General features: G+C 32.2%; 2 long non-coding RNA genes across 42 annotated transcripts in view; one reads left to right on the forward strand and one right to left on the reverse strand.

Moving 5' to 3' along the window:
* Nucleotides 1–13,394, reverse strand: part of LOC143226267 (uncharacterized) — a 48,062-nt gene extending 34,668 nt beyond the window's left edge. The window contains exon 1 of one of the 3 annotated variants that reach the window (XR_013014481.1): nucleotides 13,204–13,394. This is a non-coding gene — a long non-coding RNA (uncharacterized LOC143226267). The remainder of the gene's footprint in view (nucleotides 1–13,203) is intronic. The other 2 variants (XR_013014480.1, XR_013014479.1) reach the window with 2 other exon arrangements.
* A 1,377-nt stretch (nucleotides 13,395–14,771) lies between these two features.
* The window catches only part of LOC143226270 (uncharacterized), an 86,237-nt gene continuing 74,891 nt past the window's right edge, over nucleotides 14,772–26,117 (forward strand). For 7 of the 39 annotated variants that reach the window (XR_013014495.1, XR_013014501.1, XR_013014516.1 and 4 more), the window contains exons 1-2: nucleotides 14,821–15,244; nucleotides 16,342–16,419. This is a non-coding gene — a long non-coding RNA (uncharacterized LOC143226270). Of the gene's footprint in view, nucleotides 15,245–16,341; nucleotides 16,420–26,117 lie in introns of all 39 variants that reach the window. The other 32 variants (XR_013014520.1, XR_013014517.1, XR_013014509.1 and 29 more) reach the window with 12 other exon arrangements.

Here is a 26,117-nt window from a genome sequence, read left to right on the forward strand (position 1 = left end):
ATTTCTACCAGACAGAAATAACACTACACCTACTGTCATTTCTACCAGACAGAAATAACACTACACCTACTGTCATTTCTACCAGACAGAAATAACACTACTCCTACTGTCAGTTCTACCACACAGAAATAACACAATACTTGTTGTCAAATTAATTATCAAAGTAACATTCTCCTTCTAGTCTGACTAAAAGAGATGTGTGAAACATTTCTAGACCATAGAGGGCCACTGATATCCATAGCTTTCTAAACTGGTCTTTCATTTATCTAGTAGTTTCTTTAGCTGTTTCTTGATCCATCTAGTAGTTTCTTTAGCTGTTTCTTGATCCATCTAGTAGTTTCTTTAGCTGTTTCTTGATCCATCTAGTAGTTTCTTTAGCTGTTTCTTGATCCATCTAGTAGTTTCTTTAGCTGTTTCTTGATCCATCTAGTAGTTTCTTTAGCTGTTTCTTGATCCATCTAGTAGTTTCTTTAGCTGTTTCTTGATCCATCTAGTAGTTTCTTTAGCTGTTTCTTTTCTAGTGAGCTGTTTCTTGATCCATCTAGTAGTTTCTTTAGCTGTTTCTTGATCCATCTAGTAGTTTCTTTAGCTGTTTCTTGATCCATCTAGTAGTTTCTTTAGCTGTTTCTTGATCCATCTAGTAGTTTCTTTAGCTGTTTCTTGATCCATCTTAGTTTCTTTAGCTGTTTCTTGATCCATCTAGTAGTTTCTTTAGCTGTTTCTTGATCCATCTAGTAGTTTCTTTAGCTGTTTCTTGATCCATCTAGTAGTTTCTTTAGCTGTTTCTTGATCCATCTAGTAGTTTCTTTAGCTGTTTCTTGATCCATCTAGTAGTTTCTTAAGCTGGTTCTTGATCCATCTAGTAGTTTCTTTAGCTGTTTCTTGATCCATCTAGTAGTTTCTTAAGCTGGTTCTTGATCCATCTAGTAGTTTTTTAAGCTGGTTCTTCATTAATCTAGTAGGTTAATATACAGCTTTTTATCCACTTCGTAGTTTGACAACGTTTCTTGATCCATCTCGTATATTAACACGTTCTGTCTGATCCATGTAACAGATTACCTCTTTATCCATCTCATTGCTTGATAACCTGCTTCTTGTCCATATAGCAGATAAAGTATCTCAAGGAAACGAGCTTGTGCCACCAATTCTATTATTACAATATACATGAAACTGTCGAAAACCATAAAACGCTGTTGACAGATTCGGTCGTTACGCATGAGCTACTAGGAGGGTGGATAAGGTATTTTCTAATCACTTCTGTCTTTTGATAGGTCTTACAACGTATATGTTTGTAAAATATTCCGTAGAAGTATTAGCAAATTAAAGAGTTGTTCCACAGGATTTACTCAATAAATTGTGTGGTTTAGATTATATCAGTTTATACTTTTGTATTTATTTATTTATCACTAACATAGCAATCTAAACATCTCTTACTCTAATTTTTTACTTTATTGTAACACTTAAAACTTGTTCCAGGAAATGTAGGCAGAACATGACATTTAAATAACAGTTATGTTTTGCTGTCATTTCTAAAGTGTAGTTTTGGATCGCTGACAGAGCCTGTGTGAACAGCTATGTATAAGCAGTGCCTGTGTGGCCAGCTACGTATAAGGTGTGCCTGTGTGGTCAGCTACGTATAAGGAGTGCCTCTGTGGTCAGCTACGTATAAGCAGTGCCTGTGTGATCAGCTACGGATAAGGTGTGCCTGTGTGACCAGCTACGTATAAGCAGTGCTTGTGTGACCAGCTACGTATAAGGTGTGCCTGTGTGGTCAGCTACGTATAAGCAGTGCCTGTGTGGTCAGCTACGTATAAGCAGTGCCTGTGTGATCAGCTACGTATAAGCAGTGCTTGTGTGGTCAGCTACGTATAAGCAGTGCTTGTGTGGTCAGCTACGTATAAGGAGTGCCTGTGTGGTCAGCTACGTATAAGCAGTGCTTGTGTGGTCAGCTACGTATAAGCAGTGCTTGTGTTTCAGCTATATATAATATATATAATCCTAACACGTATTCGTTATTCTTAGTTTTACTAACCTTACTTTGTCAAGTCACAGAAATCTCGTTTATTAAAATAAAACCTTATTTAATGCTTACTTAACTTACACAAGTGTCAAGTTATAATTTCACTCAAGTTACATAAGTGCCAAATAAACTACTAATTTATGAAAATACTCTTTTTGACCGTTTCTACAACATACAATAATTTATTTTGTTTTTAGTTTGAAATTAAGACAGGAAGGTAAATTTTATAACACCATTTAGGTTTCATATTTTCATACAACAGAATGTGGTAAGTTCTTTCTATAGTATTATGTGTCGTCATTCTTCACGGATTACCGGATCATTCCATTCATCTTGCACGAGTTCTAAGTTTTTCATTTCAAAATAATCTTACTATAATTGTCATGTTTTTTATATATCATACTTCGATTATTTGAAAGCCTAATAAAAATTAAAATAACTGAAACTAGTGCAAAGGCATTCAGGTTATACTTAAGTAACTTTTCGAATATTTACGACCTCTTTATGTATGCAATTTATATTTTGAATGTAATTTCTCTTTGTTTAATTGGAAAATCTCAACCGTATTTAGGTTCAACTGATGAATCAATCTAGTTTACCAGCTTACATAAACTAATGAATCCATGAAGAATTTTCTTCAGCCAATTGTCCAAAGGTTCTCGTATTGTAACCGTGACAGTGGAGGACAATTTGTTCCGTCGTTATTACCCCAAAATTCTTGGTTGTTGGTCACATAACAGATAGCAAAAATCAGTCGATAGCCATCAGTCATGAGAGGAACAGGCAAATTACAAGAAAACTTATCTGATAACCCATCGCAGGATCCGTAAATGTAGTTGGCCAGAATATCTTTGTGAGATAACCACTCGTTAGTTGTGTAGCGGGCAAGCACTTTTTTCTAAAGAAGTGTTGAAAACTCGCACACAACAATGAATGTTTAAATCAGATACAACAATGTTCTCAAAACAGACCTTTTGGTTACGAACTTGATCATTAAAACCTTTTTATGTGATAGACTGGAAAAATAGGGGTGTTTATACACGACTGCTCTGAGAAGTGGCAAATAGAGTGGTTCTATCGGCAAAGGGATTCAGTGTTATGTACTGAAAAGTCAAACCAACTGAAGAACCACAAGAGGTATCTGTTTGGGAAGGTACCTTAAGATCACTGAAAGCAGATGTTGGGATATTAGGTAAATCATCTTCTAGTCCTATATACCGCACGACCTCCAGGTCAAGACCTAATGCATCGGCGAAACGCACAATTTTCCTGATGCATGGATTTCTGAGAGGGATTTTCACAGACTTAAGAGAAGTACTGCGAACAAGGACCTTTGGTTCGTGTCTGTTTTCTTCTTTACTACATTTAAGAAGAAACCATTTTGAGTCTGCTTTCTTCTTGTCGCTCTAATAATGTTTCTAGCTTGAAATGCCGTGAAATCTCACCTCCTTTAATCAATTGATATTTTCTGGCTCTTCCTTGGGATTCAATAAATCCCTAGTATTTCGTTTTCTTTCAACTACTGACTTTTCTTCTTCCTGTATATTAACTAATATGTTTGTCTTTGACAAGAGACTAAATTCAAGTTATCATGTAACTTGTTGGCATTTCTTCTATAATAATTTAATGAATCTTCAAAGTCGGATGTATCAACTGCATCCAGTATATCAATATATTCGTCAAACGGAGAGGTTATACCGCTATCTTTCATCTGGTTGGAGTTATAGACATTTCCCAGTATAGTGTAACCATTCCCTTGAAAGTTTAGCTCTTTAACACTATTCCTACCACTGTCAACATCGTAAGATGGCTCAAAACCTTCTGATTCGGATTTCGATAATGTCCAGCTCTTCGTATAATTCTCAAGTTTCTCGTACAAAACGCGATGTTCGTTGTTATCCATTACCTGTGAACTTCGAATTTCATTTTCCACTCTATAATCCCCTAATAGAGTTTCAACTCTCTGCGAAAACAGAATCAATTTTAAAACTTAGTTGGAAATATTGTTCACATCCTGTCACACGTTCAGAAACACTACTTGACTTATTAACAACAGTTTCATTGTACTCTAAGTTAATAAATGAAGAATCGTCCGTCACCTCCTACAACAAAATCTTCCTTGTTCACAGAAAGCATTGTCTTATTTTAAAACCCCACCGAGCGTAAAACTAAAACTTGTTTTCCACAGATGTGGCAAGTGGTCATCGACCAAAAAAAATCACCTAAGTTGTAAGTTGCACATTTCAAATGACTGCATCCAATCTGAAAACTTTGTGTGCTGCTAGTCTCAGCTGAAAGATCTCTATTTAACACTCCTACGAAAAGTGGGGCCAAATAGGCCCCAGAGCAACTTGAAAGGTTATTAATATTAGGCTAATAATTTTGTATTTAAATGAAATTGCCATTTAAATCCATTAATGAACGGATTAACGAGATTCCCACTGTCCCTATCTACTATCTAGCGAAACCACAGCCAGGGGAACGGGCTTGGAGAAATCAGGACAAGAAACGTCTTTTCGTAGGAGTGTTAATGTGTTCGGCAAGATATTGGCAACTTGCCAAACTCAAGCGAGAAATGTCACGTGGCTGTAAACCGGGCATCCCTTTTTCAGAGACTTTTACTTAGACTATGACCTTGCTGTAACCTGCTTTTAAAATTAATTCTGGATCAGAAGCAAGTGTGATTTCCGTCACACGAATAATAATCACCGCAATTAGTCATGACAGCATAAATAGAGGATTCAAAATATATACAACCTGATTTGGCATGCATCCATTGGAGACCTTCAAACGTCAAGCTGGTCGATTGTTTAACTTGTACCAGACTGTATTACCATTTAAATGTATCATTCGAAGTCTGATAACATTTCCATCAGAGGTAGTTTTGCACAAAATATATTTTATATATCTCTTATATTCGTATAACACATTAAATTCACAACGAGTCTAATATATGTGTCAGAATTAGGAACAGCTAGCGAAAACAGCGCTTTAGCTTTGCACGAATATTCTAAACAAACTATATGAAGTTGGACTAAAAGAATTAATTTTATACATCTCAAAAGTTATCTTCATGAGTTTGAAGTGAGCTCAACCTATTTACACATCACTGCAGATTGTTGCAACTGTAAGGGAAACATTCTGATTCAATACGATAACCTGAAGTTTATTTTGTCATAAAAAACTATTTTTATTGCACATTTTGTTTTTGATATCTTAACTGTCTCAAAGAAGGCACTGGCAGTAGTTACATAGTAATGGTGAGCTTTGTTTGAGTGGAATTTTACCTGTTCAGGTTGTGGTGACCTTCGATTTTGCCTTGCTATGGTTTTTAAGGTTGTGGTTATTAATGTGTGTTTTCTTTGTTAAATGCGTTGTTTTCATTTTTCTATAATCGACATAACGGGTAATAGCTTCCGTTTATTTTGTATTACACAATTACCATGACATCTTTAGACGATACGTTAAAAACTGATGTCTGTCATACCCCATACATTATGGCTATATACATTTATGACAACTAACATTTTCTCTTGGTCTGCAATATTAAAAATAACCAGTAAATTGAAATATTGTTTTGATCTATTGCAATAGCGGTGACAAAAGCAGCTTTAATTGTGAAAAGTACCTTCGAATAATAAAGACAGTTAGATTCTTGTTATGTAGTCTAGTAAGGTGTATCTGTTGGAAAACCTAGCTCAATTCCGATTGTATACACAGTTATTACATAACAAAATACTTATGTTATATAACTGAGAGATATCTTATGAATATAACTGTCTAGGTGATTAATTTAATTAGTTAAGTGTGTGGTTAAAGCTAGTAGGGCCTGGCATGGCCTAGCGCGTTAAGGCGTGCGCTTCGTAATCTGAGGGTCGCGGGTTCGCGCCCGAGTCGCGCCAAACATGCTCGCCCTCCCAGCCCTGGGGGGTGTTATAATGTGACGGTCAATCCCACTTTTCGTTGGTAAAAGAGTAGCCCAAGAGTTGGCGGTGGGTGATGATGACTAGCTGCCTTCCCTCTAGTCTTACACTGCTAAATTAGGGACGGCTAGCACAGATAGCCCTCGAGTAGCTTTGTGAGAAATTCCAAAACAAACAAAACAATAAACCTAGTAAATAGGAGTTAAAGATGCCCGATGGATTTCTTCTATAGTTTATAAATATTTGTATAGGTTGAAGAAACTAGTTGAGTTCCTGTTCGATGGTCTTTGAATACAAGTTAGTGAAGGACTGGAGAAACTAAGTCTTCGAGAGAGGAACTCAAATAATATAACGGGTATTATTTTTCTATGATGGTTATTCGTTTAAACTGTAAATATATATATGTATACAAATAGCAATTTTTATACTTTATTATCAATGTATAATATAAAAATGTATTATAAAAGCAAGAAATATATTTATTCAATTAAAATGTTTAAAATACTAAATTAAGGTATCGTTAGGCTTAAAGAATTTTACATTTTCTATTATTAATAACTCACATTTGCAGTTTTCTTTCGGTTTCACGTAATCGATACAGTACGTAAACTCATTTTAAATCTCTATCTTGAGATCCAATTGAAGTGGTTCTTAAGCTTACATTTCTCTGGGCTTCCACACCAACAGTTGAAAGATATCCTTGGTGTGTGGAAGAACTAGCTCTCATTTTGATCTGTTTTATTGCTTTGTGAAAAGTTACATGTTATCTTTCAGTTCTTGATATTTGGAACAGAGTAATTAATCCTTTTATCATAGGAAATACTAGGTTGATACATCAGATTTCAGGCGAGATATTAATCTGAGAACTCCGTCTTCACATGAAGTGTAATATTGATACATCTACCTTCATGTGAGGTTCTATATTTGATGGTGTGAAACATTATAACTGAATACACTTGGAGAAGAAATCAAAGCAATAATTTGTTGCTTAAGCATGAAAGTAATTTTACAATGATATACTGCTGGCCAACATCTTAATGAACATAAAGAAAAAATATGCATTTTGCGTTGTTAGACTCAACCACTTATTTAAGTAGAGTTTCAACAACATCAATGCTCACAACCTGCTCCTCAGCATCACTATGTGACACAAGGATGATGCCAGTGAAGTGCGGGTGAAAAAGAACACCTGAGACCTAGGCAAGGGGTTTCTCAGAATCCTAAGTCACAGTCCTGCCAGCAGGGGAAGCCTGGGCCACCTCGGAGGCACCATCTCCCTCGGCTGACCCCAACACTTATTGGAATTATTATTTACAACAAGAGTTAATATTTAATGGCTGTTACATTTTTCATACCCAGAAAGTTCAAAACAATTATTTGAAAGGGGATAGTTATGACAAATTTGGTTACATAACTCAGTAAGAGAGTAAAATGTTGTATTTCAAATTCATTACTGCTGAGGATATACAAAATTCCAAAGGCCTCAGTGATAAACATATAAATAGCAGTGGCAAATTGAACAGAAGTGTACAGTTAGAAAATGTGAAATTAACCATACTTTGAGTGTACACTTTTACTGGTTGTTATTTAAAAATGAATTTAACAGTTTGATAGAAATATGGAGAATAACTTGTTACAGGGTATTCTAAATTAGTTCAGCTTGTGAAGTGGATTATAAAATAATTTAATCAACCAAAGTGGACATTTAACATGAAATGAACTGTCACATTTAAAATGTAACTATGGTCATCATAGTCTAAAGATTTTTTGTATGTACATTTAACTTGTTTTAAATATATAATTTTAAAATAAGTAGATAACTTGCTGCATGCTATTTTCAAATTTATCACCAACAAGTCACAGGTATCTACTGTAGAAGAATCCTAAAACTTTGACGTATATAGTATCTGACCAGGAGTTGAATGTAAAAATCTTCACAAGTATGCAGTGGAGTTAAAGTATTGATAGAAGTCACATATTTAGTTCCCTTTTGGTTACTCTGTCTCAAAAACTGGAAAGTCTCACCTAAATACTGAAATTCATTAAGTTCTTATTTACTTTTGCTGGTGGCATACACAACATGATTAGATAGTGGTGAGGTCCACTATAAAGTAATGAAAAATAAATATGAGACAGAGAAAAGTTTAGTTCAGGAAATTAGTATAGAAGTAATTATAAGGGTAGGCTTAATTCTTACTATCATAATAACAGAAGTAAAAGATATAAAATAGATAACTTTAGAGCATTAGTAGGAATGAAAGATTTTGATATAATGGGAATAACTGAAATATGGTTAACCAAAGATGATGTGTGACAAAAATTTCTTTCAAATATAGTGGTAAAGGCTTTTCAATGAATAAAGTATGAAAGAGAGAAGTGGATTTACATGTAAAATGTGAATTACATCCTATTTTAGTTAAAGATATCAAAGATAACAGTAATGAGCTTGAATCCAGTGAAGGTTCTATAAGTGGATATAAAGGAAAATGACATTTAATGGGAATTTGTTACAAACAACCAAACGATATTGACAAAACTCAAACAGTTACAATGAGATTAAGGTTTCAGCTGTTAGTGAAGCCATAATTATGAGTGATTTTAATTTCAAGCATACACATCAGGAAATGCTACAGTCAACTTGTAAGATAGAAAGGTTTTTGTAAATGTTCACAATGACTTTTTTTACCAATTGGTCAAGGAATTTACTAGAAACTGCTATTTGAGATTTGTTGTAACTTCAAAAATATAGGTAGGAAACTGGGAAACACATGGGTACAAATGAACACTGCTGTATTAAGTTTGATGTTTTTTTCCTGCATATTGAAATCAGAATATTTTGCTTCCAAATTTTAAAAATCAAATTTTAAAGGGAAACCACAAAAATTATCTGTTGTGAATTGGGCAGCTGTGTTATGCTGAGACTCTGAGCAAATGTGGAAAATCTTTAACGAAAAAAAAAATTCAATATTCAAGGTAAATATTTTCCTTACAGAAAGAACAGGGTAGCAACAAGTAAAAACAATGTTGGCTCACAAACAGTATTGGAAATAAAATGAATGAGAAACAAAATAAATTGAAAATTAACTGATGTAACTCCTCTTATCAACAGGGGTGATGAAAATTGTCCCAGTGCTTATAGACCCATTAGTCTTACATCAGTTGTAGATCACATTTTGGAGAGTCTGATAAAAAAGAAAAACTTCAAAAAGTTATTTAACCAAGTTTAGAATTTTATTGGACAGCTAACATGGTTTCACTGATGGAAAACCTTGCCTTACAAATCTTATAACATTTTTTCCAAAGGTTATTACTTATGTTGATGAGAGTAAGAGTAGATCAGGAAGAAAGGATTGTCACCAATGCAGTTCAACCAAACTACATTAATGTCACAAATGAGGTACCTCATGGTTCAAGTCTTAGGATCTTTGATCAATGGTCAATAAATTACTTAAATGTGCAATTACATTACAATGTAGGGTGTTACTACCTGTGAAGAGGATGTGACTGATTTACAGAAGGATTTATATCATTCAGTGAATTGGGTAAATAAATGGCAGATGAAATTTAATTATAATAAATGCAAAATAATGCCACTGGGTTATCATTATATGAATAATAATTTGGATGGGAATAATCTAAACAATAGAGAAAAAGGGATCTTGATGTAATAGTTGATCAGTCTCAGAAGCTATCCAAGCATTGTGTTATTGCTGGTGGTACAGCAAATAAAATTTTAGGTTATATTTACAGAGATTTTTAATGCAAATCTAAAGCAGTTATAATTTCACTGTATGGTTCATTGGTTATGTCATATTTGAAGTATCGTGTTCAGTCTTGGTACCCTTAACTTGGGAAGTGCTTTGAATTGTTTAAAGAGGTTCAAAGTTGGGTTACTAGAATGATGCCAAGGATGGAGGAGTTGTCATATGAGGAGTGGCTGAAATCTCTCATACTGCTTTCTCTTGGAAAAAGAAGAATTGGTGGAGGGATGTAATATGATGAGGTGTCTGATATTGTAAAGGAAATTGATAATGTTGATGTATCATCTTTGTTCATACTTAACAGTGAGAACAGTAGGACTAGAGGACTTAAATATAAACACTGGCAGAGTAGAAGTCACCTTCAGCTGAGATAACTTAATTCTTCTTACAAGATAGTTGGCCTTTGGAGTGGGTTGTCTTTAAATGTTATAGAGCAAAAAAAATTTAAATGAGTTTAACATAAATCTTGAAAAGTATATGAATGATATGGACTGGCTTTAAGATTTTTTAAAAATTTATTCATTAATATTTATAGTTTAAATTATTGGATGATAGAGCCAGGATTGACCAATAGATCCCATACTTTCCAAAACGTTTTGTATTATGTCTACTGCTTCAGACTGCAGTCTAATTCCAGAAGATTTTATGTTTCTAATGCAACAATAAAACTTTTGTTAATAATGTAGCTTCTAACTCAGCTTTATTGTTAGTATTACATTCTTCACTATGGTACTAAGGGTGAGAGTATGACCATACAACACAGAAGATTATGGTATTGGGAAAACTAACTTCTAAAAAGTTCTATTCTAACATCTAACTTCGTTTTTGTTTTGTTGGTCCCCATATGATTCTATTTCGGATCAACTGTCCATTTGATTGCACACATATCTTAAAATGATGTTTATGCTTTAATGAGCTAGGTTGTGTTTACTTCTGCATACATCATACTAGGACCAACAGAGTATAGCAAAAAATATAAATTATCTTTCTAAGAGTACGAATAACCTGGTCCTGAATTACATTGTTGAGTTGGCTACACCACTTGGCATATTACAATTTTTGTCTCTTGCAAGAAAAAAAGTAATGAGCTTGAAAATGACATTTAATGGGAATTTGTTACAAACAACCAAACGATATTGACAAAACTCAAACAGTTACAATGAGATTAAGGTTTCAGCTGTTAGTGAAGCCATAATTATGAGTGATTTTAATTTCAAGCATACACATCAGGAAATGCTACAGTCAACTTGTAAGATAGAAAGGTTTTTGTAAATGTTCACAATGACTTTTTTACTAATTGGTCAAGGAATTTACTAGAAACTGCTATTTGAGATTTGTTGTAATTTCAAAAATATAGGTAGGAAACTGGGAAACACATGGGTACAAATGAACACTGCTGTATTAAGTTTGATGTTTTTTTCCTGCATATTGAAATCAGAATATTTTGCTTCCAAATTTTAAAATCAAATTTTAAAGGGAAACCACAAAATTATCTGTTGTGAATTGGGCAGCTGTGTTATGCTGAGACTCTGAGCAAATGTGGAAAATCTTTAACGAAAAAAAAAATTCAATATTCAAGGTAAATATTTTCCTTACAGAAAGAACAGGGTAGCAACAAGTAAAAACAATGTTGGCTCACAAACAGTATTGGAAATAAAATGAATGAGAAACAAAATAAATTGAAAATTAACTGATGTAACTCCTCTTATCAACAGGGGTGATGAAAATTGTCCCAGTGCTTATAGACCCATTAGTCTTACATCAGTTGTAGATCACATTTTGGAGAGTCTGATAAAAAAGAAAAACTTCAAAAAGTTATTTAACCAAGTTTAGAATTTTATTGGACAGCTAACATGGTTTCACTGATGGAAAACCTTGCCTTACAAATCTTATAACATTTTTTCCAAAGGTTATTACTTATGTTGATGAGAGTAAGAGTAGATCAGGAAGAAAGGATTGTCACCAATGCAGTTCAACCAAACTACATTAATGTCACAAATGAGGTACCTCATGGTTCAAGTCTTAGGATCTTTGATCAATGGTCAATAAATTACTTAAATGTGCAATTACATTACAACGTAGGGTGTTACTACCTGTGAAGAGGATGTGACTGATTTACAGAAGGATTTATATCATTCAGTGAATTGGGTAAATAAATGGCAGATGAAATTTAATTATAATAAATGCAAAATAATGCCACTGGGTTATCATTATATGAATAATAATTTGGATGGGAATAATCTAAACAATAGAGAAAAAGGGATCTTGATGTAATAGTTGATCAGTCTCAGAAGCTATCCAAGCATTGTGTTATTGCTGGTGGTACAGCAAATAAAATTTTAGGTTATATTTACAGAGATTTTTAATGCAAATCTAAAGCAGTTATAATTTCACTGTATGGTTCATTGGTTATGTCATATTTGAAGTATCGTGTTCAGTCTTGGTACCCTTAACTTGGGAAGTGCTTTGAATTGTTTAAAGAGGTTCAAAGTTGGGTTACTAGAATGATGCCAAGGATGGAGGAGTTGTCATATGAGGAGTGGCTGAAATCTCTCATACTGCTTTCTCTTGGAAAAAGAAGAATTGGTGGAGGGATGTAATATGATGAGGTGTCTGATATTGTAAAGGAAATTGATAATGTTGATGTATCATCTTTGTTCATACTTAACAGTGAGAACAGTAGGACTAGAGGACTTAAATATAAACACTGGCAGAGTAGAAGTCACCTTCAGCTGAGATAACTTAATTCTTCTTACAAGATAGTTGGCCTTTGGAGTGAGTTGTCTTTAAATGTTATAGAGCAAAAAATTTAAATGAGTTTAACAGAAATCTTGAAAAGTATATGAATGATATGGACTGGCTTTAAGATTTTTTAAAAATTTATTCATTAATATTTATAGTTTAAATTATTGGATGATAGAGCCAGGATTGACCAATAGATCCCATACTTTCCAAAACGTTTTGTATTATGTCTACTGCTTCAGACTGCAGTCTAATTCCAGAAGATTTTATGTTTCTAATGCAACAATAAAACTTTTGTTAATAATGTAGCTTCTAACTCAGCTTTATTGTTAGTATTACATTCTTCACTATGGTACTAAGGGTGAGAGTATGACCATACAACACAGAAGATTATGGTATTGGGAAAACTAACTTCTAAAAAAGTTCTATTCTAACATCTAACTTCGTTTTTGTTTTGTTGGTCCTCATATGATTCTATTTCGGATCAACTGTCCATTTGATTGCACACATATCTTAAAAATGATGTTTATGCTTTAATGAGCTAGGTTGTGTTTACTTCTGCATACATCATACTAGGACCAACAGAGTATAGCAAAAATATAAATTATCTTTCTAAGAGTACGAATAACCTGGTCCTGAATTACATTGTTGAGTTGGCTACACCACTTGGCATATTACAATTTTTGTCTCTTGCAAGAAAAAAACTCTGAACGACCAAGAAAGTTTGGCAACCAGAAAATAAAGCATTTAAACTCACCATTTTCACAAAAGTTATCTGAATTATAATGACCGAAAACTGTAAATTTTCTTTTGAAAATCCTAACTTTCGGCATCAGTCACATAACTATGATCTACAAAATACCTCTGCGCCACATAGTGGTTAGATTTTGTATAACGTTATATTTACATATTTAGACCTGCGGATGGATTGGTTAACTGATGAGTCTAAGCTTGTTGTGTCTGAAGCTAAAGTGTTGCTGAGTTGAACAATATGTAATGTTCGAAATCTATAAATATTGGTGATCAAATTTTATAGTTTCTTCGATTCGGGCATTAATCACAATTACAGTTTCCCAAGCCTATAGCACACTGATTGCATATGTACAATAACAATATTCTTCTTCTCTCTTGGTGCGCTGCTTTTATATAAATCATGCGAAACTAACAAATTCACCGAAGGTCGTTTGGCAAAAATATTGTCAATCGCTAGCATTACATACACTCCTAGTACTTTGTTGATTCTTACGATCGAGAATCTTCTATTAATGTAGATAACAGGCAGACTTGTGAATTACACAGCCCACAGTATACGTCATAAGAATAAATAAAATTACACTGAAAGAAGCGAATGTACTACACTAAATGTACAACAGTGAATCTGTTACAAAATAAAACCGATAACTCAAGTGAGATTGAATTACCTTTTGACGAGGAAGAGATAAGCATACAGAAACTTCAGAGTTAGTTGACGAAGTAATAATGGCAAAGGACATCTCAGTTAAAGATACAAGAAGTGAAGGTAAAGGCCCTGTAACAAAGAATGATATGCCAAATACTCCCTAATGATACCTGATTAGAACTGAATATCATGCAGATCCTCGAGTAGTTGTATACAAACTCAAGAATGATGTGAATGAAAGTGGTTAGTACTGCCTCTAATAACACGACAAACAGTGTAATATAAGCACTGGATGATATGATACTCTATTTATGAAGATGTAATTATGCTAAGTAGGTTTATTTCTTTGTTTTGAATTTTGCGCAAAGCTACACGAAAACGATCTACGCTAGCTGCCCCTAATTTAGCAGAGTAAGACAAGAGGAAAAGCAACTCCTGGGGTACTCTTTCCAACGAATAATGGGATTAACTATAATAACGCCCTATGAATGAAAGGGCCAACATGTTCAGTTTAACGTAGATTCCAGCCCGTGACTCTCAGAATACGAGTCGAATGCCCTAACCACCTGGCCATGCCGGGGCACGTAACGTAGGATAAGTTATATATGTATATAATTACATAACAGTCCGGAATGGCTAAGCGTGTTAAGGCGTGCGACGTGGTAATTTGAGGGTCGCGGGTTCGCATCCCCATCGCACTAAACATGCTCGCCCTTTCAGTCGTGGGGGCGTTATAAAGTGTGGTCAATCCCACTATTCGTTGGTAAAAGAGTAGCCCAAGAGTTTGGCGGTGGGTGGTAGCTGCTTTCCCTCTAATCTTACACTACTAAATTAGGGACGGCTAGCACAGTAGCCTCGAGTAGCTTTGTGCGAAATTCAAAAACAAACAAACAATATAATTACATACGTTTATATGTTTATCAAGTAAATTATTTAAAAGTTCGTTAAGTGTGACTGTTGTTAATTTATTTTAAAAACAAATATGTAATTATTGTTTAGCTTTCTTCGTAACATGAAAGTCACAATCAATTAATTTATAGTAAACATTATGACAAGTTTAAAAACGAAACTCTCTAAGAGATGTACGTGTTGTTTGTAACTCATTGATGTCGAGAATTTAGAGTCGCGGGAAATTTATTGATGTGTATAATACAGAAAACAGACGATCAGGTAATAAAGATGAATAGTTTGGTTTGGTGTTTTATGACACAAAGCAACAAGGCTGTCCGCGCTAAAGATAAATAAGTAGTGTTAAATGAAAAGTAAAAGTTGAGAGACAGAAAAAAATTAGCAGATAAGATGTTACGAAACGGAATTAGGCCAAAGAAAAGAATGAAGGGAAGTTAATCATCGTGGAAGGCCTTACAATTAATATAGGCTTAACGATTGATATATTACTGTGAGTATTAAACAAAATAACGAAAATAATTTATTTCGCGAAAGAGAGTACTGACCATATATTTATATCTTTAATCTTTTAAACTCAAAGTTACAGCTTAACTATAGTTTGATCTATCTTAAAAAGAAGCCAGCAAAGACAGAAGTTACCACGAACCAACGTTAGCCTTATCGAAAGAATGTGATTGTTATGGTGAAATAGGAAAGATGAAATTCAAAAATTGTTGTTTGTTAGTGATATTCTTTGCTGTAATTCCAGAAATACCTCATGATAATAATTAGCTTAAGTGATTTATGATAGATTTAATTCCATGTAATAAGCTAGCAATATAAATTAATCTTTATAATTAAAATGTAATGACAAAGCTCGTACTAATGAAAATAGATTTATAAAACAAACTAACTCGTACTGGTACCACAAAAATCCATAAAACAATTCTCCACTTTGTGCTTCATTCAAGATTCAATAAATTAGAAAAAAGTTTATGCAAGAACTATTTCTTTATTGCAGAACGTAGTTTCAAATAAAAATACTCTGATAACAAGAACATTACTTCACTGTGGCTGCACATGTGTGTTTCATTATATCTTTACTGATGTAATGTGTAAGTACAGGAAGTAATGAATAAAGTCAAACTATAAGAAGTAGCTGGAAAGCTAACATCATTATTATTATGACTAAGGACAAGATGTAGTACTAATGGTAAATACATTTACTGTAACAAAATTACTGTTAATTCTGTAATAATGCACCATGCAAAGAACATGCTTTAATTATATATAGTAAGATATGAAAGAGAAGTAAAGCTAATTGTGGCTGAAATATGACACTGATTCATTATTACCTTAAAATTAATTTTAGAGGAATTGTTGATTGTGATGTATTATGATTTATCTCAGATCAGTCTCCAATTTATTATGTTACATACATTATGCATTACAATTTTAAACAGCTGGAAATTTTAATTTAAATGTTAATTAAATGTTGATATGTATTAAACATGTTTGAACTTTATTTCTTACAAGTTATGAAAATTCATTACTTAGTTTTTTACTGATGTGTTTTTCTAAATGCTTCTGTGATGTACACTGTAACAGGTAAATGAACCATGTGTTTCCTTTTGGAAGAGACGGATACCGTGCACCATATTTTCCTGGTCTATGGTGTTACTACTTGTGAGTATTTATTTATGAATTAATTTGAAGTATATAGGTGTGTACACTAAAGTTATGTGAACATTTAAGATTTCAGATTTAAAGAAGAACCAATTTTGAGAACAGTGAAGTTTAAAACAGGTTCAATAGGTAATGAAGACTATTTGACACAGTAATGGTATTTGGTATTCAGTGGGAATGAGAAATTTATCTATATACAGGAATATGTATGTATGTGTACTTAATTATTAAAATTATTAATTTGGGAAGGGATGTATGGATCATCAGAAAAGTTGAATCAAAATATAAAAATTGTATTTTCAAGCTGACAACTCGGGACTCTTAAAAAGTAAACAAACTATTTTGTCCCCACTAAAATTGATAAGTACTGTAGGCATGGAGTTAATAGAGGATTTATAATAAGCTTAAGAAAATAATACAGACATTACTTGCAGCTGTATTTATTTACTTTGTTAGAGTCTTGACAATACAGGCTCTGTATTTTGATTCATGTTGGTTCTTTATTTTTCTGACAGTCTAGAATGAGTTTTAATTATATTGTTACTTAAGTTGTTTTTTTTTTTCATTTATAGAGAATACATTCTAAACTTGACAAATGCATGTGAATTCATTTGAATGCTACACATTTTATAACAGTTTACTGTTGCTTATGCTTTGTGTTCCACTCATCCACCACATATTAAAAATAAATAACAAATGTGCAAGAGAGAATAAACATACTTAGTGGTATACGCTGTAAGAAACAAACTGTAAAGTTGTTCTCAAAGGACCATTGTGAAGACAAAGATTGTTTGATCACAAATTTAATGACTAGCTTCCATCAGCTTGTACTATTATATAACAAAAGATGAACAGTAACAAAGGAATCTCATCAGAATGGAATAATGTTCCTTTTAATATAATACAACAAAGGTAAGTGCAACATAAACATACACAGTCACATGCTTACTTTGATAGGTTTACATAACAATATGTTTGTTCTTCAACAGCCTGCTGTGTACAAGTGTTTGTTAAAATAAGGCAACACAAATAATTCATTCAGTGTCACACTTTGCTAAATTGTCAATTATCAATAACATTTACTACCACTACCTATTTAAAATTACAATAGCTATATGAAAGAGTAATATATACAGTGGTAATAAATACTGAATATGTACTTGTGACTTTTGCTAAGTACAAAAAACAGTAGAAAGAATTACCGATGTGATATTGAATAGTGACATCTGTTATGGTAATCATCCAGTGTCAAACACCTGTTGAAATATTGCCAGGGAAATAAACTTGAGTAATAATGAACAACAGTGGCTTGAATAACAATATCCGACATCAGAATCCTCTAATTTTGTTGTGTCTGTTTCCAATAAAAACACTAGAAACTGCACAAGCTGTAGTTCCCAACTAATGCACATACTGGACTTTTTGATAGCTAAAAATGAAGGACTTAGAAAATTTCACAGCATGACATAATTAAGGATGGGAAGTAAGTTCAAAAGTACTGTCAGTTTCTTGCAGAAATCTCAGTGGAGTCCTGTAACACAATAAATATCATTTGAAATAATTTTATAGTGGAATCAAAATGGTTATTTGTGGCTTGAGTTAAGCTGTCAGCAATAGATCTACAGTTTTGTTTGCTTACATTTTTTTGTAATCCCTATTTGTGGATTTTAAATACCTAGTTTTTAATTTTCTGCTATGTTAACTTTTTTAATGCACAGCAATGAAAAAATATGTATTTAGAATGAAACACGACCCCCACTAGGCACGTATAAAATTATTCCAGTAGAAAAGCAGCTCTTTCAAATAAAACAAGTGTGTTTAAAACATTTCTTTAAATAAAGATTTGTGTCTTTTGAAGTAATTATTTATCAAGGTTTTGTGTGAACTTGTTTAATGTGAGTCCAATATAACATGAGTCCACTCAGAACAACGTTGCATCTGTTATGTACTTACAACCACATAAAGCATCTTTCACTGAAAAATAATTAATTTTTAAGTAAGTCATGGACATTCATAGCATTCCATATAGCATAACTGTCTATGTTGTGGTTGAAAATGCTCGGTCGATGTTGCTGTAGTTTTGTGTAACAATAACATGAATAAAAATAATACGATTAAGTAAGGAAATTTTAACTTTGTCTCAACAATCATGTATTTCGCTTATTATCAATCTTTTGGTGTTCCAATCTATTAACAAGAAAGGTTTTCAGTGGTGTTTCAAGAATGAGTCTACTTTTAAAGGGTTTTTTTACCCAAATGATTAGAGATCACTCAAAGGCTTAATAGAGATATCCTAGTACAACAGGTGGTACTGTTTTGGAGTGAGGCTGCATTCTTAAAATAAGATGATTTTTATAACTTCATGGTCATTGATTTTTGGTTCTATGTTTAAAGTAAAATTGTTTTAAAAAGATGTACTTTGTAAACTTGGGAGGGTTTCTTATTATTTTCAGTGAATCCAGTTTTCAATTTTCTGCAATATAGTGTTCGAGACAGTTATTTCTCATTATTATGTCTCCACAGAGAGGTGTACTGTAGATGCCTGGTATGGGTATTAAATCTTTTATTAAAATAAATTAGAGAACAATGTTTCAACCTTCTTTGGTCTTCAGGTTAACAAAAAGAGTTTTAATACCCATACCAGCCATCTTGAGATACATTTTTACTTCACGTGGGTTCTTCATCATCATGAGAGAGATGTAGTTTTTCTCTTGTTTCATCTTCTTCCAAACCCTTTTCAGTCAACTGCTATACCTACATATCTTGACAGATTATCTTGAAACTTGGTAGGGTCATACTTTGGTCCAATATGTCCAGTCAGTATTTTCTTTTTTTTATTTGAGCATTTTTAAGGGGTCAGATGTCAAACAATCCAAAAATATATATTTTGGGCTCTTGTGTGGTTATATTTATAGCAGTTTAGAAGACAACTGGCACAAATGTAAATATTCAAACAAATAAACAAAGCTGTTGACTGGATAGCAGCACGTATATCATAAAGTTGCATTTGATACAATATTTAAACATCTATTGCACATGATCACGAAACTTCATTCAGATTTAATGTGAAATAAACTTTTGTTTTCACAAGACAAATCATAGCTGGTTAATTTAAAAATGTGTAACTAGAGGTCTTACAAAACTAATTGGATATGTGTATAAAGTATAAGTATTACAGTTTCAAATACTTTACTAGGTTTATGTGATTGTCGGATTGATTCATGTGGTAAAATAACAAGTAAGTGATTTGATTTTTGTTTACAAAGCCTATTTCATACTGAAAGTTGTCCAGGATAGCTCAATATGCATCTAAAAATATGTACAACCCCATAGCTTTGGGGGAAGAGGGCTAGGTGGCTTTTAAAACTCCAGCTAATATATATATTTCAGTGAAATGTTCACTGAAAACTCACCCATGTTTATCCTCAAGTTTATCAAGTGAAATTTCAATTATAATATTTTTGTCTGTTCATTTGCAGGTTTTTTCTTTTAATAGTTGGTTGATATTACATTAACAATTATTCGTGGAGAACAGAAAAGGCTGAAAGAGTTTAGTGTTGCAGTCTTCTCACACAATAAAACTTGAGTTTGAAGATTTATATGTAAATTAGATGGCCTATATATCAGTCAGTCTGCAAAACTTACTAAATTCTGTAGCAATTCTGAAAATGAAAGTTAAAGATGAAAAACTATTGATCCATATTTTAGAACTTGTTTTACACTCAACAAATTTATTTTTAGTTCCTTGCATTCATCAGTGATATGATTCCAGATTATAATATTACTCTTTATCATGCTAATACTTACATTGACTTTTCATGTGAAACAAGCCATTTTATTTTGATCTTTAATTTTTACTTTTAAATATTTGCTAGAACATGTCTTTATAAATAAGTTATAGGCAGTGAACCAGTCATTTTTGTAACTATCTATGGTAAACTTAATGATTAATGTTATGAAGTAGTTTCTTTAGTTAAAACTTGGATATTCTTCACAAGTATAAAATATAAAACATTGCCTGAGGAAGTATCTCAAGTCTTAATTAGTTACAGCATTCCTGTTTCACTATGACGTAATTTTTGTGTAACTTTGTTGATGTGATAAAGAGATCATCATATCAAAGTAGTGAAATATAAAATTATAGCAGTCTGATGAGCAACGTTACAGTAATTACTCAACCATGAAGTTATATTAATGTTTACAGTCTGTACAAAGTGACCTGTATTGGCTGTATTTGTGTAAACTAGTATTTTGTAAAATAGTCACAACTGAGTTATAAGTTATAAAAAGTTCTTAAATTTAATTTATCTTAAAATACAGAACAGTAAATAAAGAAGTAGAGTAAACAATAATATTTTCTAGTTTTGAACTTTTTTACTCATTTGGGGCTTGACTCAGTACTGAATATCAAGTCTCATAAAATTTTACAGTAAGATGTGAAACAAAATGATATTTTAAATTTAGCATGTGTACATTTCAAAATAACAAAAAGTCATAAATTACTATATCAGTACCTTAGAATTGCACTATAATTTATAAAACTGTAACTTAGCTCTGTTTGAGTCATATTCAAAAGTAAGTGTACATAAGCAAGTGCTTCCAAAATGTCAAGAGGTAGGTAGGGGCACTGAGACTAATTCAGTAAATGCAGCAAGCAGAAAAGATGGGAGATTCAATTTTCCATATTATAAGTTCTCAATATCAGTAATTTGAGCTCCTAACTCAGAAGAAACTATAGTCTTGGTATTTGGACATCACAAACTCTAATTTGAGCACATCATATAATGCATAAAACCTGATATTTAGATTTTTTTTTTCAATATTCACTTTTAAGTTAAAAATTTAACTGATATATAATACTAAAATTTGAATTATAATTTCCAATTTAAAACCAAACTCATTTGTTTTGAATTTCCAGCAAAGCTTTACGAGGGCTATCTGTGCTAGACATCCCTAATTTAGTAATGTGAGACTTGAGGGAAGGCAGTTAGTCATCACCACCCACCACCAACTCTTGGGCTGCTCTTTTACCAGTGAATGGTGGAATTGACCATCACATTTAACACCCCCACAGTTCAAAGGGCCAGCATGTTTGTTGTGATGAGGATTCAATTTCTCAATGCACGGGTTACAAGTTAAGTGTCTTAACCACCTGATTTGAAATTAGTGTTTTGAAGAAAATGTTTAATGAAATATTTTGTGGTAAGTAAATTTTTCTTATCCAGCTTTCATCATTGAGTCATAGAAATTGAAATGAATGTTATGATATTATGCCATTCAGTAGACATGTGGTATCAGAATGTGTATTTTCACCACCCCAGTTTCAAACTTCCAAAAGTAGTATGTAAAGTATGTTTTTTATGTAACCATTTTTAAATAATATAAAATCATAAGTTATTTTATCCATACTGTAAAATTCCATTGTATTAATCATTTTATTAAGTAAACTGTATCTGGTCTAAAACAAAAGCTTTTGAACATGACACTTTCTTCATAAACTATAACAACAACAACAAAAGACAAGTTTACTTGTGAATACACTGTGCAAAGCCTGAGAAATTGTGCAGGAGGAAGTGTTAACTTTGACTGGTTATGCTGATTTCTCCAAGCCAGTTCACTTGGCTGTGGTTTTGCTAGATAGTAGATATAGGGATAGTTGGAATCTCCTTAATCCATTCATGCACGTCACTAATCAGATGACGAAACATTTGGCTAATCATTGAAATTAAATTTCCAAGTACCCATGGTTTATTCTCTTCAGAAAGCACACTAGCTGAGCCAGCACTCAGTTTATTAAACTAAGCTTCAGATTGACCTGAATGTGTGGTATTCAAGTACAGTAATGCCTATCATACAGTTATAAGTAGCTGCAAAATACAAATCCCTAAATGTTTTGCACAGAATTATTTCAAACATGAACAGTAAGAAATCCCACCTAATATTGTGCAATCACCAAAATAATCATTACTCAAACATTAAAACTAAGTCTCCATCCAACTACTGTCTTATAGGTTTCTTAGGACTACAACAGGCTCATGGAGAATTGAACAAGAAGATGTGTAGATAGAGATGAAATCAATAACTTCAATACATATTCCACACTGTTAATTCTAACTCTGAACCTAGTGCACTGTACTACAGTCCATTTCACAGTAAGGAAGTACTAATTATTGTAATGATATAAAATAGTCTCACTTCAGGATGACATGACAATAAAAATACAAGTACAAGTGTTACAGCACAATAGATACAGCGTATAACGTTTGCCTAAAATAAAAGATCAGTATTCATATAAGACTTGCATCTGACTTACATAGATACTTAAACTGCATTTAAAACAGAAAATGTAACATACTAAATAAAATAAGCAAAAAGATTAAAAAATGTTTTGTGTTAAAACTATGAATCAAAACCAATTTATGAAAAACAATTAAAATTTATCATACACCTGGAATGGCTGCTGCAGACTTACTACATGCAGTGAAATATTAAACTACTTATGTACGACCAAACTGCTCCCAAAAATAATTTTCTGATCATGACTTCATCAGTAACTAAAACAGTAAAAACCACTATTCGTGTGAACCTCAACAGACACAATTACAATGTTAATCATAAACTGGATTTTTTTATAAATCTTTAAATCATTATGATGTACAAGCACACAGAGATGAACTGAAAACTGCTGAGAATTATATATATGATATTGATGAAATAACTTTGTTGAAGACCAGTATTTTGTAGAATACAATCACATTTCAGTTGTAATGCAGTACATTTTATGTATATTTATACATATTATTATTATTACTGTCTACAAATAAATCTTGAAATATCAATTACTTATCATAGAGCACAGAACATTAAGTAAAGAAATACAGGAAAACAATGATGTTTCCTTCTCAATGAATGTGTACTTTCCACAGTTTGCTAAGCCTTGTCACATTTTACAACTGAAGTATGTAAAATATTTTTCTTGTTTTGTGTACACATATTGATATAAAGAACATCATAGGTTATATTTAAGTACCACAGATTTCTAGTGTAATTAATAATTCTTATTAATTAAAATGTATTTATGTCTAAAAATATTTTTAAACATCATTCATCTCACCTTTCCTTGTGAGTCTACAACAACAAAAAAATGGATCTACCCATGAAGACACTTTTCAAACCTAAAATACCATGTAGGTAAAAATTCTGAGCTTTCAATTGGTTGTAAACAATCATTTGCAAAAACTAAAGAAATAGACAGAATTAACATTTTTGATTTTCTTAAAATAGTAATATTTCAGAAAATAGATAAGAAAGGAGGTTTTTTTATTTTATATTCTAGCTTGTCAAAATTTGTTAATTTAAATTTCTATTTGTGAAAAAGTATAAACTTTGCCTTTGGACATCAGAAATATAATTTAAATAAAGAAGCATGTAGTATAGTACATGACAAACAAAATTTGATATTTAGGAATTTGTTTTAATATTTATTTTAAATTAATTAATTATTGTGTACTATTACATTTGAATTACATGCTACGACATATCTTCATAAAATAATGGTTCAATAAAATTTTGAATGTAAATCTACAAATGTGATAACATCCCCCTGACCCCTACACATAGTAGTAGGGTTAAGAAGGTGTAAAATGAAACAAATACAATTACTAGTATAAAATGATAAATAACCAGAAACAATACTTAAAGATTATATATGCTATTACACTGTTGTAACATGGATTGTGAAAGCACTGTCTTCATATACTGTATGGTTTATGGAAAACATGCATGAAAGAGTGGTGTGCTTTGGACATGAAAGCTTTCTAATTGCATCTTTTGCAAGGGCAATAATGCTGCAGACATACAAAATTAGGTTTTGGTAAATACCAACAAAATCATGTCAACAATAAAGAAGGGTACATAATAGCAGTAACTTTGTTGTTCAACATCATAATACTCTTGTATTAATGCACCACATATAGGTGTGTGAATTTCTACACATTGCATGTGGCATTTAGAGCATAATGAAAGCTGATCACTAAATTGTTACTGACTAGTCATAGCGTATCATTAGTTGAAATATATCATGCAAACTCTAACCTAAGTGTCACACAAAGAGGGATATCTATGAATGGGTTAACATTCAAAGAGTCATATCCATAGTTTCATGAAATAGTTGTATTGTACTTTATACTTCCTTCTATATATGAAACTTTATTGTTGTAAGATGTAGAAGCTACTTCTCTGAATACTTGTAATCTGATTTGATGAGTGATCAACTAAAGAGAGGGAATGGATATGGTCAGATTTATATGATTGCTAGCAGCAGTGCTTGTGGAACTTGTACACGCTTGGAGCATGGTTTAGTTGTATTTTTTAAAATTAAAGTTTGATGAAGGTAAGCTATATTGCCCACGTTAAGCAAGAATAAATTTGTGTCTAAGAGAAATAATCTCAGGTTAAAAGAACAATGGAAAGCATCCAAGAATCATTATAAATTTGTACTGGCACATCTGTCTTAAGTAATGTAGTACTAATATTAAGAGTCATATATTGGTTATTTACCTTTTTCTAAATTTGAATCAGGAACAGCAAGATAGTTGTACTATATTTTCTATTCCTTTTCTTTGTTATGTAGAAAATTAAATTTGATAACGGTGTGTTAGCTAAGATGTTATCATTTTTATGATGTGCATAGTTTATAGTGTACATTCAGGTAGATTTGATTAGTATGTAGCTTACCTAGTTGCAGCCAACAGTAAATAATATTCCACAGTTTTGAAATATATATGGATGAGTGCAAAGTGAATTGTTTTAATTTGACTGTATACACAATGTGTAGTTATTCTCAATTTACTGAATATATAACAACCACGTATATACCTTTTCATAACTTGTAATGACTACATACACTACTGTGTACAGTATTTTGCTCGTGATTATGTAGTTCAGACTGTATAACTTTAAAAATAAAATTCCAAGACAGACATGTATGTAGTTTAAAGTTTAAAATCACCTGTATTATGGTTATCTATTTATTTTCATTTACCTCTACACAAACAAATTGTACTTGACACGCATAAATGTACAGTTATAGTAATGTTGTCTTACATGACATATTTTAAACTTGAAGTGACCTAAACAAATCATCTTATTTAAGGCATAATGAACATTAAAATTTTCACACATACATAAGCTTTTAACTTTAGGTTTCAGTTAGTTTTACTTCTGTTTAGCATTGTTTTGACCAGAATTGTATGTTTTACTAAATAGGTTTGCCATACATTTTATGTAGAATGATCAGGCTTGATAAATGGTGACCTTCAAGTCATTTGTTAAAAATGGTATGGGGTATTATCCATATTAATATTTAGAACTCTGTTGTTTCTTGTGAGTGTGTTTAACTGTTGGTTATTGTGGAGGACTGAATTTGAAGTTGAGTACGAAAAACAAAACAGGTTATTGTAATGTTCTAGATGTAAGAAATAGTGTGTTATAAGGAACTTTACAAAATAATACTGTTCACTAAGATTGTGGGAGTTTTAATATTTTCTTACAAAATAGTAAGAATGCTACTATATTTTTGTTTGAAATGTTTCCAGGGTCTTTTGCTGTATAATGCTGTACTGGTATCTCTCACTTTCTTAATATTTTCTTGAAATGTTGCCTGTGATAAAGTTTTCGTTTGCCATTCTTTCTATTAC

This window comes from Tachypleus tridentatus, chromosome 9, assembly GCF_004210375.1.
Source record: "Tachypleus tridentatus isolate NWPU-2018 chromosome 9, ASM421037v1, whole genome shotgun sequence".
Taxonomy (NCBI): domain Eukaryota; kingdom Metazoa; phylum Arthropoda; class Merostomata; order Xiphosura; family Limulidae; genus Tachypleus; species Tachypleus tridentatus.